The 16,971-nt window shown below is 38.1% G+C and overlaps 1 pseudogene; it reads left to right on the top strand.

Annotated features, from left to right (window-relative positions):
• The first annotated feature begins 7,704 nt into the window (after positions 1-7,704).
• Positions 7,705-8,747, top strand: Eif4a1-ps4 (eukaryotic translation initiation factor 4A1, pseudogene 4; annotated as a pseudogene).
• Positions 8,748-16,971: the final 8,224 nt, after the last annotated feature.

Below are 16,971 nucleotides of genomic sequence, written 5' to 3'. Positions count from 1 at the left end.
CACTACAAAGGATAATAAATGGTAAAGCCCAACATAAGGAGGCAAGCTATACCCTAGAAGAAGCAAGAAACTAATCGTCTTGGCAACAAAACAAAGAGAATGAAAGCACACAAACATAACCTTATATCCAAATATGAATATAACGGGAAGCAATAATCACTATTCCTTAATATCTCTCAATATCAATGGCCTCAACTCCCCAATAAAAAGACATAGATTAACAAACTGGATACGCAACGAGGACCCTGCATTCTGCTGCCTACAGGAAACACACCTCAGACACAAAGACAGACACTACCTCAGAGTGAAAGGCTGGAAAACAACTTTCCAAGCAAATGGTCAGAAGAAGCAAGCTGGAGTAGCCATTCTAATATCAAATAAAATCAATTTCCAACTAAAAGTCATCAAAAAAGATAAGGAAGGACACTTCTTATTCATCAAAGGAAAAATCCACCAAGATTAACTCTCAATCCTAAATATCTATGCCCCAAATACAAGGGCACCTACATACGTAAAAGAAACCTTACTAAAGCTCAAAACACACATTGCACCTCACACAATAATAGTGGGAGATTTCAACACCCCACTCTCATCAATGGACAGATCATGGAAACAGAAATTAAACAGTGATGTCGACAGACTAAGAGAAGTCATGAGCCAAATGGACTTAACGGATATTTATAGAACATTCTATCCTAAAGCAAAAGGATATACCTTCTTCTCAGCTCCTCATGGCACTTTCTCCAAAATTGACCATATAATTGGTCAAAAAACGGGCCTCAACAGGTACAGAAAGATAGAAATAATCCCATGCGTGCTATCGGACCATCACGGCCTAAAACTGGTCTTCAATAACAATAAGGGAAGAATGCCCACATATACGTGGAAATTGAACAATGCTCTACTCAATGATAACCTGGTCAAGGAAGAAATAAAGAAAGAAATTAAAAACTTTTTAGAATTTAATGAAAATGAAGGTACAACATACCCAAACTTATGGGACACAATGAAAGCTGTGCTAAGAGGAAAACTCATAGCGCTGAGTGCCTGCAGAAAGAAACAGGAAAGAGCATATGTCAGCAGCTTGACAGCACACCTAAAAGCTCTAGAACAAAAAGAAGCAAATACACCCAGGAGGAGTAGAAGGCAGGAAATAATCAAACTCAGAGCTGAAATCAACCAAGTAGAAACAAAAAGGACCATAGAAAGAATCAACAGAACCAAAAGCTGGTTCTTTGAGAAAATCAACAAGATATATAAACCCTTAGCCAGACTAACGAGAGGACACAGAGAGTGCGTCCAAATTAACAAAATCAGAAATGAAAAGGGAGACATAACTACGGATTCAGAGGAAATTCAAAAAATCATCAGATCTTACTATAAAAACCTATATTCAACAAAACTTGAAAATCCTCAGGAAATGGACAATTTCCTAGACAGATACCAGGTATCGAAGTTAAATCAGGAACAGATAAACCAGTTAAACAACCCCATAACTCCTAAGGAAATAGAAGCAGTCATTAAAGGTCTCCCAACCAAAAAGAGCCCAGGTCCAGACGGGTTTAGTGCAGAATTCTATCAAACCTTCATAGAAGACCTCATACCAATATTATCCAAACTATTCCACAAAATTGAAACAGATGGAGCCCTACCAAATTCCTTCTACGAAGCCACAATTACTCTTATACCTAAACCACACAAAGACACAACAAAGAAAGAGAACTTCAGACCAATTTCCCTTATGAATATCGACGCAAAAATACTCAATAAAATTCTGGCAAACCGAATCCAAGAGCACATCAAAACAATCATCCACCATGATCAAGTAGGCTTCATCCCAGGCATGCAGGGATGGTTTAATATACGGAAAACCATCAACGTGATCCATTATATAAACAAACTGAAAGAACAGAACCACATGATCATTTCATTAGATGCTGAGAAAGCATTTGACAAAATTCAACACCCCTTCACGATAAAAGTCCTGGAAAGAATAGGAATTCAAGGCCCATACCTAAACATAGTAAAAGCCATATACAGCAAACCAGTTGCTAACATTAAACTAAATGGAGAGAAACTTGAAGCAATCCCACTAAAATCCGGGACTAGACAAGGCTGCCCACTCTCTCCCTACTTATTCAATATAGTTCTTGAAGTTCTAGCCAGAGCAATCAGACAACAAAAGGAGATCAAGGGGATACAGATCGGAAAAGAAGAGGTCAAAATATCACTATTTGCAGATGACATGATAGTATATTTAAGTGATCCCAAAAGTTCCACCAGAGAACTACTAAAGCTGATAAACAACTTCAGCAAAGTGGCTGGGTATAAAATTAACTCAAATAAATCAGTTGCCTTCCTCTATACAAAAGAGAAACAAGCCGAGAAAGAAATTAGGGAAACGACACCCTTCATAATAGACCCAAATAATATAAAGTACCTCGGTGTGACTTTAACCAAGCAAGTAAAAGATCTGTACAATAAGAACTTCAAGACACTGAAGAAAGAAATTGAAGAAGACCTCAGAAGATGGAAAGATCTCCCATGCTCATGGATTGGCAGGATTAATATAGTAAAAATGGCCATTTTACCAAAAGCAATCTACAGATTCAATGCAATCCCCATCAAAATACCAATCCAATTCTTCAAAGAGTTAGACAGAACAATTTGCAAATTCATCTGGAATAACAAAAAACCCAGGATAGCTAAAGCTATCCTCAACAATAAAAGGACGTCAGGGGGAATCACTATCCCTGAACTCAAGCAGTATTACAGAGCAATAGTGATAAAAACTGCATGGTATTGGTACAGAGACACACAGATAGACCAATGGAATAGAATTGAAGACCCAGAAATGAACGCACACACCTATGGTCACTTGATTTTTGACAAAGGTGCCAAAACCATCCAATGGAAAAAAGATAGCATTTTCAGCAAATGGTGCTGGTTCAACTGGAGGGCAACATGTAGAAGAATGCAGATCGATCCCTCCTTTTCACCCTGTACAAAGCTTAAGTCCAAGTGGATCAAGGACCTCCACATCAAACCAGACACACTCAAACTGATAGAAGAAAAACTAGGGAAGCATCTGGAACACATGGGCACTGGAAAAAATTTCCTGAACAAAACACCAATGGCTTATGCTCTAAGATCAAGAATCAACAAATGGGATCTCATAAAACTGCAAAGCTTCTGTAAGTCAAAGGACACTGTGGTTAGGACAAAACGGCAACCAACAGATTGGGAAAAGATCTTTACCAATCCTACAACAGATAGAGGCCTTATATCCAAAATATACAAAGAACTCAAGAAGTTAGACCGCAGGAAAACAAATAACCCTATTAAAAAATGGGGTTCAGAGCTAAACAAAGAATTCACAGCTGAGGAATGCCGAATGGCTGAGAAACACCTAAAGAAATGTTCAACATCTTTAGTCATAAGGGAAATGCAAATCAAAACAACCCTGAGATTTCACCTCACACCAGTGAGAATGGCTAAGATCAAAAACTCAGGTGACAGCAGATGCTGGCGAGGATGTGGAGAAAGAGGAACACTCCTCCATTGTTGGTGGGATTGCAGACTGGTACAACCATTCTGGAAATCAGTCTGGAGGTTCCTCAGAAAATTGGACATTGAACTGCCTGAGGATCCAGCTATACCTCTCTTGGGCATATACCCAAAAGATGCCTCAACATATAAAAGAGACACGTGCTCCACTATGTTCATCGCAGCCTTATTTATAATAGCCAGAAACTGGAAAGAACCCAGATGCCCTTCAACAGAGGAATGGATACAGAAAATGTGGTACATCTACACAATGGAATATTACTCAGCTATCAAAAACAACGAGTTTATGAAATTCGTAGGCAAATGGTTGGAACTGGAAAATATCATCCTGAGTGAGCTAACCCAATCACAGAAAGACATACATGGTATGCACTCATTGATAAGTGGCTATTGGCCCAAATGCTTGAATTACCCTAGATCCCTAGAACAAACGAAACTCAAGACGGATGATCAAAATGTGAATGCTTCACTCCTTCTTTAAATGAGGAAAAAGAATACCCTTGACAGGGAAGGGAGAGGCAAAGATTAAAACAGAGACTGAAGGAACACCCATTCAGAGCCTGCCCCACATGTGGCCCATACATATACAGCCACCCAATTAGACAAGATGGATGAAGCAAAGAAGTGCAGACCGACAGGAGCCGGATGTAGATCTCGCCTGAGAGACACAGCCAGAATACAGCAAATACAGAGGCGAATGCCAGCAGCAAACCACTGAACTGAGAATAGGTCCCCCGTTGAAGGAATCAGAGAAAGAACTGGAAGAGCTTGAAGGGGCTCGAGACCCCAAAAGTACAACAATGTCAAGCAACCAGAGCTTCCAGGGACTAAGCCACTACCTAAAGACTATACATGGACTGACCCTGGACTCTGACCTCATAGGTAGCAATGAATATCCTAGTAAGAGCACCAGTGGAAGGGGAAGCCCTGGGTCCTGCTAAGACTGAACCCCCAGTGAACTAGACTATGGGGGGAGGGCGGCAATGGGGGGAGGGTTGGGAGGGGAACACCCATAAGGAAAGGGAGGGTGAGGGGGATGTTTGCCTGGAAACCGGGAAAGGGAATAACACTTGAAATGTATATAAGAAATACTCAAGTTAATAAAAAAAAAAAGAAATACTCAAGTTAATAAAAAAAATTAAATAAGAGAATATTAAAGGAAAAGCTTATAGTTTGAATGAATGCAAAATAATACTTAATACTATCAATAATAATACAGAAAAACAAATGGTAACAAATACAACTAATTTATTTTGGACATACATTTATTTTGGCCTCTACTCCCAAACCACACTATAACTGTGTGTTTTCCAAATGTTCTTAAGTTGGTTAAAACATCATCCATTTTCATTCCATAAGGGTATATATATAGTAAGAGTTACGTTATTTTAATTACAATCTATGTAAAAGAGAATGGAACATTTATATATAGTTTGATTAACACTAGCTATGCCCTACTATCTTTCATTCATCTTTAATAATGGTTATGTAGTCTTTTACTTTTCTTATGGCTTAAATCATAATTAGAACATCGAAAAAACATTGACCACGTGACCCTATATTTCTATTTTATTTGGAAAATATAATCTAAGTAACATCTTAAGATGTAAAAGTGATTCCATTTTAATTACCCCTTGGTAATTTCAAATAACATTTGTCCTCACAAAATTTGAATTTATTGGGGAAGAAAATGTATATATTCTAACCTTGTATCTTATCACATGCAAGGCTTACAAATTAAAAGCAAATAAATTATAAAAAAAAATAATCAAGCTACCACCCACAGGCCCAGAAAGGCTAGATAAAGAGAATCTCTCTAGGGGGATACCTGGATCACCCTGAAAAGGAGAAATAGAAAATTTTGTGTGGTAGGTGGGATAGGAGTGGGACATATCAGGTTTGAGGGGCTAGGGATGGGAGAAAAAGAGTGCAGCGAAAGACAGATGAAATTGAGGGGTCCTTGGGGGTGGTGCAGAAACCTACTACAGTGGAAAATATGGAAACCTGGAATCCATGAGGCTCACCCCAGTGAGAATTCCTGGTTATGGAGAATTTGGAATCCAAACTGACCAACTTTTGTAGATAGACAAAGCTTTCATTGATGGGACTGGGTTGCATTTGGTGAATTATTGGTTGAGGGGGTCCTGTACAAGTTCCTAAATAAACCACACTGACAGAGGCCACTCTTGAAAACCTGACAACCCCACAGACAACATCCACAGAGCCCATTGAACATAGCAAGATCGAGCTGGTGTCTGCATAGGCCTTCACCTCTACATTCTGGACTCTTTGGTGTAGAGAGATACTTTGCAGGCTATAGAAAGAGAATCCTAGACACCAACTCAGCCACAAAACCCTCCCCACCTACCCTCTCTCCTGCTTCTAAGATGTGCTGGGGCAATGTATATGCAGAATTTGTAGGAGTGGGCAATCAATGTCAGGTTTACCTTAACCCTCTTGCCATGAGAGGGAGCCCATGCCCTACACCACCTGGATGGCCAAAGACTAGAGACAGGATAGCCCAGCCCAGAGACCTAGGGTAGAACATCAACAACAACAACAACAACAAATTAGTGAAATGATTTCTACTAATACTTGGCTATACTCATAGATCAGTATAGGCTCTCTTAAGATGTCATCAGAAAGGCTTCATCCAACAGCAGACAGGAGTAGATATAAAGATCCACAGTCAGTCATTATGGGGAAAGCGAGTCCAAATTGGAGATGTCCATTGGGTTCTCCCCTGCGAGCTCTAAAGATACTTAACAGAAGAGGGGACAGAAAGATTGTAGGAATCAGAGGGAATGGAGGACACCAGGAAAACATGGACATGGCCCACTAAATTAATTAAGTGGGGTTCATATGCTCCTGAAGGAGCAAGCATGAGGTTTGCATGGGTCTGCACCAGGTCCTCTACATATATGTTATGGTTGTTAGCTTGGTGTTTTGGTGGGGCTCCTGACATTGGAAGCATACAGTATTCTTTTCTTTTGCCTGTTCTTTGGACTCTTTTCCTCCTCTTGGATTCCCTTGTCCAGTCTTGATAGGAGGGGCTTTTGTCTTGTCTTATAGTATCTTCTTTGGTCATATTTGGTTGTTGTCTCTTGGAAGCCTGCTCTTTTCTGAAAAGAAATGGAGTGGGAGTGGATCTGGGGGTGAGGGGAGGTGAGGAGGGAGCTGGGAGGGATGGAGAGAGGAAAAACTGTGGTCAGAATGTATTATATAAGAGAAGAATCTATTTCAAGAGAGAGAGGGAGAATTAAAATACTAAGAAGTGAGGCTCCATGGCTTCACAATGGCCATTTTAACTGTATAGAAGTTCACTGAAATATGTAAAGTTTGGAACCAACTGTTTATTTGAATGATTACTGTTACCTAGTTATGCAATGTTTCTATTTCCATGTTCATTGCAATTAAGTAATTTTATTTAATATTTTTAAAGCTATGACTGGTTTTCCTTAAAACTATCAAGGCCGTCAGAAACAAAGTCTAACATGATTTCCTAGCTAAAAAGAGCCGCCTCAGGCAGCATGATATCTGAGTGCAATCTCACATTCTCAGCAGGATTGTAGAGTAGAAAAACTGCAACAGGTGAAACCAAGGCAAGCTGGATAAGCTGCAGAATTTAAGTAATAATTCATCAGTACTGGTTCACTAATTACAATTACCTCATCACTACAAGATAGAAGAAACCGCGTAAGGAGGTCATGAGAACTCAATACTATACTTTTAATATGCAAGTAATTCTAAATTTGCTTTTAAACTAAAGTCTGGTTTAAAATAATAAATATATGTATATGAAGACAAAACAAAAAATTTTAAAGGCATTATTACAAGTGGTAATGTGCATGTTTAAAAATAAACAGCAATAGAATAATAAGACATCAATAATCTAATGTTATGTGAGTGGGAACTTGTAACCTAGTATGAATTTTTCAACAATATAACATCAACATATGTATTATTAGAATACTTATCTCTGGATTCTAAGGATCATGTCTGTGAGTCAAGATTCTTGATCCAGAGGCAAAGGCTATGATGGGATGGTGCCGGAAGGCATCACTAAGAGTAACTGAAATGGGATTGTGGATAGCTTCAATGACATGAATCTCACAGAATCTCTCCTCCATGGTATTTATGCCCATGGTTTTGAGAAGCCCTCTGCCATTCAGCAGAGAGATAGTCTTCCTTGTATCAGGGTTGTAATGTGATTGCTTAAGCATAGTCTGGGACTGGGAAAACAGCTATATTTGCCTTATCAATTCTGCAGAACATTGAATTAGATCTAAAGGCCACTCATACTTTGATCCTGGCACCCACTCCTGAATTGGTTTAGCTGATACAAAAAGTGGTTGCAGCATTAGGAGAGTACATGGGTGCCTCTTGTCATGCCTGTATTAGGGGCACCAGTGTACATGCTGAGGTGCAGAAGCTGCAAATAGAAGCTCCCCATATCATCGTCAGGAGGTGTTTGATATACTTAACTGGAGATACTGTTCCCCAAATACATCAAGATTTTGTACTGGATGAAGCAGATGAAATATTAAGCCATGGGTTCAAGGACCAGATCTGAGGTATAGTTCAAAAGCTCAAAACACAGGTAACTTTGCTGTCTGATACAACACTTGCTGGTGTCTTTGAGGTGACAAAGAAGTTCATGAGAGACCTCATTCGAATTCATGTCAAGAAGGATTAGTTGACTCTGGAGGGTATCTCCCAATTCTATATCAATGTGGAATGAGAGGTGTGGAAGCCTGACACATTGTGTGACTTTTATGAAACACTATCATACAGGCAGTAAGCTTTCTTAATACCAAAAGGAAGGTGGATTGGCTCACTGAGAAGATGCATGCCTTGGATTTCAGTGTTTTTGTCATGCATGGAGATATGAACCAAAAGGAACAGGATGCGATCATGAGGGAAGTCCAGTCTGGCTATAACAGAGTATTAATTACCATTGACCTGTTGGCCAGAAGCACTGATGTGCTTCTTAGTCACCAATTATGACCTTGCCACCAACAGGAAAATCTGCATCCACAGAATCAGTCGAGATGGCCAGTTTGACCATAAGGGTGTGGCTATTAACACGGTAACAGAAGATAAGAGGACTCTTCAAGACACTGAGACTTTACAACACCGCCATTGAAGAGATACCCCTCACTATTGCTGAGCTCATTTGAGGGGCTGTCCTGCTACCAGGCCCTAGCAAACGGTTCAGTTCTGTGGGGCTGAAGAACAGCTAGAGGAAGGAAGGAAGGGAGTCAAGGGATGGATTTTTTTTTTTGTTGCTGTTTTGTTTTTCTCTATTTGAATAAATGTCACTTTTTGAGGAAAAAGAAAAGAGAGAATTCACTTCTCTCAAAAAAATTTAGATAGGACATTGATAAAGAAGTCAATGTCAAGTATCTATCAGCTTAATGACTAAAATGAGTATCACTACATCCCACAGATTTCACATAATGATCAATGTAAAAACTGACAAAAGATAGACATTTCTAGATTACTTTGTTATATAATTATCCAATACAGTAGCAACAACAAAATGATCTTCCATCAACTTACCTGATCAATAAAATCAAAAATTATATAACTCGGCAAGTGCAAAGTCCTATTCCCAGCATGTGTGCACATGCGCACACACACACACACACACACACACACACACACACACACACACACATTCCTACTTATACATTCATTATACACATGTTTTCTAAATAACTCAGACTGTGATTTGGATCTCTTACAAAAGTTCTCAAAAGGTAATCCGGAGCATCTAGAAAGAGATTACACCTTAAGCATTAGGAAAATAGAATATATATCATGGAAGCAGCGAGTTATATTGGTCTGTGTAATCTTAGAGTGCTTACATTCAGTGAGCTCGAATATGCTGCCTCCACATATTATTAATGGCTGTTTCAGCTGTGCAACCCTTCCCAATTTGTCTGCAGCTTTTATGTGAATGCAAATTAGGAGACCCTGTCTTGTTGATCCTGCTAATGTGTAGTGAATGTTTGCAAATCTATGAGCTGAGAAAGACGAGGATCTGTGGTGAGAAGTGGAGTCATAATTCATACTAATACTGAATGGCTACTCCCTGGGAAACCTCCTGTTGATTATATGGACATTGATGGCAAAGGCGCACATGAATAGCTTGAACTAAATCTTTTTAAAATGTCAGAGTTGAATTCAGGAGTGATTCTAAATTAGCAAACTATTCATATATTATTTATGTATGTCTAGATAAACAAGTAAATTATACATAAGATTTCTAAGTTCTTATTCATATATTACAGAAGCAAGCTTATCTTCTGAATGTTAATTTTTAGCTTTTATTCTATTTCTCTAATTATCTGACTTTTTTCTTATTCCTTAAATAATTACAATACTTTTCCCTTTCCTTTCTTTCTTCCCAAGTTTCTTATATACCCCTATTTGCTCTCCTTCAAATTTATGCCCTCCATTTTTTCACTTAATTGCTGTGGCATGCATATATTTATAGATAGATGGATAGATAGATAGATAGATAGATAGATAGATAGATAGATAGATATTACTGAATGAAACCTATTTATAAGTTTTAAAGATGAGAACTTTTGTGAAAAGAGAGGCTGGCAAGATGGCTTAGTATGTAAAGGTGCTTGCCACCAAGCCTGCAGATATTCTTGTGATATCAAGGACCCTTCAAGTGAAAGAAGAAAAGTGACAGCACCATTACTGCCACACATACACCCCACTAAATTATTTGACTAACTAATTAGTTAATATAATAATAGGAAAGGGGGAAGAGACAAGGGTGGAAATATAAATATAATATACTCATGTATAAAATTCTCAAGTAAACAGTTTATCAGTTATTTTTCATTTATAAAATGAAAATAAGTCAGTCTCAAAAGTCCAATCAGTGAAATCTTTCAAGGTCATTTAACAGTTCTCCATATGGAGATGCTATGGGGTTTTAAGAATTACAACTATAAGGTTTCTGTCTGTGTCCAAAGCTGAAACTGTGCCACACCCCTCAGTGCACTTATACCACTGGGAGAAAACTGGACTCCCAGGAGTGCTGACATACCTGAGAGCAAGGATGAGACCACCACTTCTGTTCCGAGGGACCCACCTAGAGCCCTCAGGATTCAGGAACCTAGGAACAGTCTGGGACAGCATCCATCTGGATTCTGGTTTCCATATGCACCTGAACTGACCCTGAGCCAAAGTCTTCTATGCTCAGATTCCACTGGGAGAGAGCCGATCTCTCAGACTGCTCACAACTGTGAGTCAAGGAGGGTCAAGCCACTGTCCAAGACCGCAAGACCAGCTAACACCAGAGATAACCAATGGTGAGAGGCAAGTGCAAGAACATATCCAACAGAAACCAAGGCCACTTGCCATCTTCAGAGAACCCAGTTCTCCCACCACACCAAGTCCAGGATACCGCAACACACTGGAAATGCAGGATTCTGATTTAAAATAAAAAATCATGATGATGTTAGAAAACATTAATGAGGACATGAATAAACTCTCGTAAAGAAATACAAGACATCACTTCTTGATCTTTTGGCTAAGATCAAGTTTAAGAATACAGCATCTAAAAACGGAAATAGAAACAATAAAGAAATCACAAAGGGAGACAACCTTGGAGATAGGAAACCTAGGAAAGAGATCATGAGGCATAGATGCAAGAATCACCAACAGAATAGAAGAAATAGAAGAGAGAATCTCAAGGGCAGAAGATACCATAGAAAACATTGGCAGAACAGTCCAAGAAAATACAAAGGACAAAAATATCCTAATGCAAAACATCCAGGAAATCCAGGACAGAATGAGAAGATCAAACCTAAGGATAATAGGTATAGAAGAGAGTGAAGATTCCCTACTTAAAGGGCCAGTAAATATCTTCAAAAAAATTATAAAAGAAAACTTCCCTAACCTAAAGAAAGGTGCCCATAAACATACAAGAAGTCTATAGAACTCTGAAGAGATTGGACCAGAAAAGAAATTCCTCCCGTCACATAATAGTCAAAACACCAAATGCACAAAACAAAAAATATTAAAAACAGTAAGGGGAAAAAGTCAAGTAACATATAAAGGCAGACATATCAGAATTACACCAGACTTCTCAACAGAGACTATGAAAGCTAGGAGATCCTGGGCAGATGTCATACAGACCCTAAGAGAACACAAATGCCAGCTCAGGTTACTGTATCCTGCAAAACTCTCAATTAACATAGATGGAGAAACCAAGGTATTCCATGACAAAACCAAATTTACACAATATCTTTCCACAAACCCAGCCTGACAAAGGATAATAGATGGAAAACCCTAACACAAAGAGGGAAACTACACTCTAGAAAAAGCAACAAAAGTAATCTTCTTGCAATTAGCCCAAAATAAGATAGCCATATAAACCTAATTCCACTTCTAACAACAAAAATAATCGAAAACAACAATCACTGGACCCTAATATCTCTCAACATCTATGGACTCAATTCCCCAATAAAAAGACATAGATTAACAGTCTGGATATGTAAAGAGGACCCAACATTTTGCTGCATACAGGAAATGCAGTTTAACAACAAAGAAAAACACTTCCTCACAGTAAAAGGCTAGAAAAAAAGTTTCTAAACAAATGTTCCTAAGAAACAAACTGAAGTAGCCATTCCAATAACAATTAAAGTCGACTTTCAACCAAAAGTTATCAAACAATAAGTGAAGCAGGACACTTCACACTTGTCAACAGAAAAATCGACCAAGATGAACTCTGAATCCTGAATATCTATGCTTCAAATGCAAGGGCACCAATGTTCATAAAGGAAACCTTACTAAAGCACAAAGCATACATTGCACCTCACACAAAAACAGTGGGAGATTTCAACACCCGACTCTCCACAATACAGACATCATGGAAACAGAAACTAAACAGATACAGAGAAACTAACAGAATTTATGAACCAAATGGATTTAACAGGTATCTATAGAACATTTCAATCTGAAACAAAAGAATATACCTTCTTCTCAACACCTAATGGTACTGTCTCTGAAATTGACCATATATCAGTCATAAAACAGGCCTCAACAGATAGAAGATGATAGAAATAATTCCGTGCATTCTATCAGATCGCCACGGACTAAAGCTGGTCTTCAATAATATCAAACACGACAGAAAGCACACATACATACGGAATATGAAGAACGCTCTACTCAATAATGACTAGGTCAAGAAAGAAACAAAGAAATTAAAGACTTTTTTAGAATTTAATGAAAATGAAGATACAACATACCCAAACTTATGGGACACAATAAAAGCAATGCTAAGATGAAAACTCATAGTTCTGAGCGCCTCCAAAAAGAAACTGGAGAGAGCATACACTAGTAGCTTGACAGCACACCTGAACGCTCTTGAACAAAAAGAAGCAAATAAACCCAAGGGAAGTAGATGGCAGAAACTAATCAAACTCAGGGCTGAAATCAACCAAGTAGAAACAAAAAGAGCTATAAAAAGAATTAACAAAACCAGGAGTTGGCTCTTGGAGAAAATGAACAAGATAGATCAACCTTTAGCCAGACTAACCAGTGGGCACAGAGAGAGAATCCAAATTAACAAAATCAGAAATGAAAAGGGAGACATAACAACAGAAACTGAAGAAATCCAAAAACGCTTACCAGATCCTACTACTATACTCAACAAAACTAGAAAATCTGGAGAAAATGGACAATTTTCTAGACAGATATCAGGTACCAAAGTTAAATCAGGATCAGATAAACCATCTAAACAGTTCTATAACTCCTAAAAAAAAATAGAAGCAGTCATGAGAAGTCTCCCAACCAAAACAAGCTCAGGACCAGATGGGTTTAGTGCTGAATTGAATCACACCCTCATGGAAGACCTAATACTCTTAAATTATTCCACAAAATAGAAAGAGAGGGAGCACTACCAAATTCCTTCTGTGAAGCCACAATTACACTTATAGCTAAACCACACAAAAACCCAACAAAGAAAGAGGACTTCAGACCAATTTCCCTTATGAATATTAATGCAAAATACTCAATAAGATTCTTGCAAACTGAATCCAAAAACACATCAAAATGATCATCCATCATGATCAAGTAGGCTTCATCCCAGGGATACAGGAATGGTTCAATAAATGGATATTCATCATTGTAATCCACTACATAAACAAATTCAAAAAAGAAAAAAGAAACCACATGATCATCTCATTAGATACTGAAAAAGCATTTGACAAAATTCAACACCCCTTCATGATAAAAGTCTTGGAAAGATCAGGAATTCAAGGCCCATACCTAAACATAGCAAAAGCCATATACAGCAAACCAGTAGCTAACATTAAACTAAATGGAGAGAAGCTTGAAGCAATCCCACTAAAATCAGGGACTAGACAAGGCTGCCCACTTTCTCCCTACCTATTCAGTAAAGTACTTGAAGTCCTAGTCAGAGCATTTGGACAACAAAAAGAGGCCAAAGAGATACAAATTTAAAAAGAAGAAGTCAAAATATCACTATTGGGGCTGGGGATTTAGCTCAGTGGTAGAGCGCTCACCTAGGAAGCGCAAGGCCCTGGGTTCGGTCCCCAGCTCCGAAAAAAAAAAAAAAAGAACCAAAATATCACTATTTGCAAATGATATGATAGTTTACTTAATTGACCCCAACAATTCCACCAGCGAACTCCTACAGCTGATAAAAAGCTTTAGCAAAGTGGCTGTATATAAAATTAACTCAAACAAAACAGTAGCCTTCCTCTACTCAAAGGACAAACAGGCTGAGAAAGAAATAAAGGAAATGACATCCTTCACAATAGTCACAAATAATGTAAAAACCCTTCGGGTGACTCAAACTAAGCAAGTGAAATACCTGTATAAAAAGAACTTTAAGTTTCTGAAGAAAGAAATTGAAGATGATCTCAGAAGATAAATCAATCTCCCATGCTCTTAGATTGGCAGGATTAATATAGTAAAAGTAGCCATCTTGCTGAAAGTAATCTACAGATTCACTGCAATCCCCATCAAAATCTTAAGTCAATTCTTCACAGAGTTAGAAAGAGCAATTTGCAAATTAATTTGGGATAACAAAAAAAAAAGGATAGTGTAAACTTTCCTCAACAATAAAAGAACTTCTGGGGGAATCACAATCCACAACCACAAGCTGTATTACAGAGCAATCAAAATAAAAACTGTATGGTATTGGTACAGAGACAGGCAGATAGATCATGGAATAGAATTGAAGACTCAGAAATGAACCCACACAGCTATAGTTACTTGATCTTTGAAAAAGGAGCTAAAACCATCCGATGGAAAAAAGACAGCATTTTCAATAAATGATGTTGGTTCCATTGGACATCAGCATGTAGAAGAACTCAAATCAATCCATTCTTATTGCTTTATACAAAGATCAAGTCCAAGTGGATCTTGGACCTCCACATCAAATGGCTGTATGTATATGAGCTGGATCCCCAGATGGTACAGTCTCTGGATGGCCATTTCTTCAGTCACTGCTCCAAACTTTGTCTCCGTATCTCCTCCTGTGAATACTTTTGCTCCCTCTTTTAAGAAGGACTGAAGCATCCGCACTTTTGCGTCCTTCTTGAGCTTCATGTGGTCTGTGGATTGTATCTTGGGTAATCCAAGCTCTTGGTTCATAAATTGAACCATAATGGCATGGTTCTCTTAATCTGTCAGCTCCTGTTCCGCTATTGTTGAATCTTACATAAATAGTCTTCCTCAAATCCCAATGCTTCGATAGAAATATGTACTACTTATAGAATATATGTACTAAATAATGGAAGTATGTGCTACGTCTTTAATCTTCTAAGCATCATTCTTGCATTTTTCTGCCATAACAGAAAGAAAAAATTTCATAGTTTGCTGCATAATGTTTTAAATACGTTGAAGAAAGACAAATCCTATCACTAGAAAGCAAGATTCAGTCATTTTCCAATCCAATTTTTTTTAATTTTTTCTTTTTTAAATATGTTAATTTATTTATTTACATTTCCATTGTTGTCCCCCTTGAAGTTTTCCCTCTGCAAACCTCCCATCCCATCCCCTTCCCCTTTGCTTCTATAAGGATGATCATTGTCCCAGCCATCACACTCCCCCTCACCACTCTAGCATAGGACCAAGGACCTCATCCCACATTGATGCCAGTTAAGGCAATCCTCTGCTATATATGTAGCTGGAATCATAGATCCCTCCATGTATACTCTTTGGTTGGTAGTTAAGTCCCTGGGAGTTCTGTGTGGCCCAGATAGTTGGCATTATTGTTCTTCCTATGGTGTTACAATCCAATCCAATTATTAAACCCATATTTATTATTTCTTATACAACAAGGGTTGGTCACAAAACCAAAATGAAAATTAGAATATATTTTGGAGTAGTGTTACTAATTATCATTTAACTCATGTTCTTTGAATAAATATGAAAATAGTATTTGTAATAAACATAAAACAAATATTTTACTTGGAACAGAACTCAAAAACTGATAATCTTAACATACCACTATACATTCTTTCACTTTTTTATTCATTTATTTAATTTTTTATTATAAACATTTTTATTGGATACTTTATGTATTTACATTTCAAATGTTATCCCTTTCCCTGGTTTCCCTTTCTGTCATCCCCCCTCTCTTGCTTCTATGAAGATGTTCCCCCTCCCACCCACTCACTCTCACCCCAATACCCTAGCATTCCCTTACACTGGGACCAAGGGCTTCTCCTCCTATTGATGCCAGACAATGCCATCCTCTGCAACATATGTGGCTGAAGATATGGTTCCCTCCATGTGTACTCTTTGGTTAGTGGTTTAGTCCCTGGAAGGTCTGGGAGTCTGGTTGGTTAATATTGTTGTTCTCCCTTTGGGGTTGCAAACCCCTTCAATTCCTTCAGTCCTGTCTCTAACTCATCCATTGTGGTACCTATGCTCAGTCTGAGGCTCTGCCAGATTCTTAGTGATATAGATGAGGATGCTTGCAGCTAACCACCACTACACACTCTTAAGCTTTATAGTTGGTTACCTTAGATTCTACACAAGTTAAACTGAGGCTCTATTTACATCCCAGACTGGTGGCTTTACTTTGCTTTCACACCCACAATGCAGAAAAGCCAGCTTTAAATATGCATGCAATTACAACATGAAATAATACATATTTGACTCCTTTCACCCTGAGTTTGTATGCCCTTGCCATACTCAGAAATAAAAGGCTTTATCTAATAGATAAGTCTGGTACATTTTTCAATATATAATATAATTTTCCACTAACAAAGTAAATACAGCTTAATTTCCACTACTGCCTCACAGTGTGAAAGGTCTTCTTTCTATAATAGATCATATTGCAAATGTTTTGAAGTATCCGTTTGATTAATTTTCTACCACAGACTGTACATCTGATGC

The sequence above is a fragment of the Rattus norvegicus genome, chromosome 11, assembly GCF_036323735.1.
Source record: "Rattus norvegicus strain BN/NHsdMcwi chromosome 11, GRCr8, whole genome shotgun sequence".
In the NCBI taxonomy this organism is placed as follows: Eukaryota; Metazoa; Chordata; class Mammalia; order Rodentia; family Muridae; genus Rattus; species Rattus norvegicus.
Note: the sequence above shows the minus strand (reverse complement) of the source record. Positions and strands in the feature narration are given on the sequence as shown.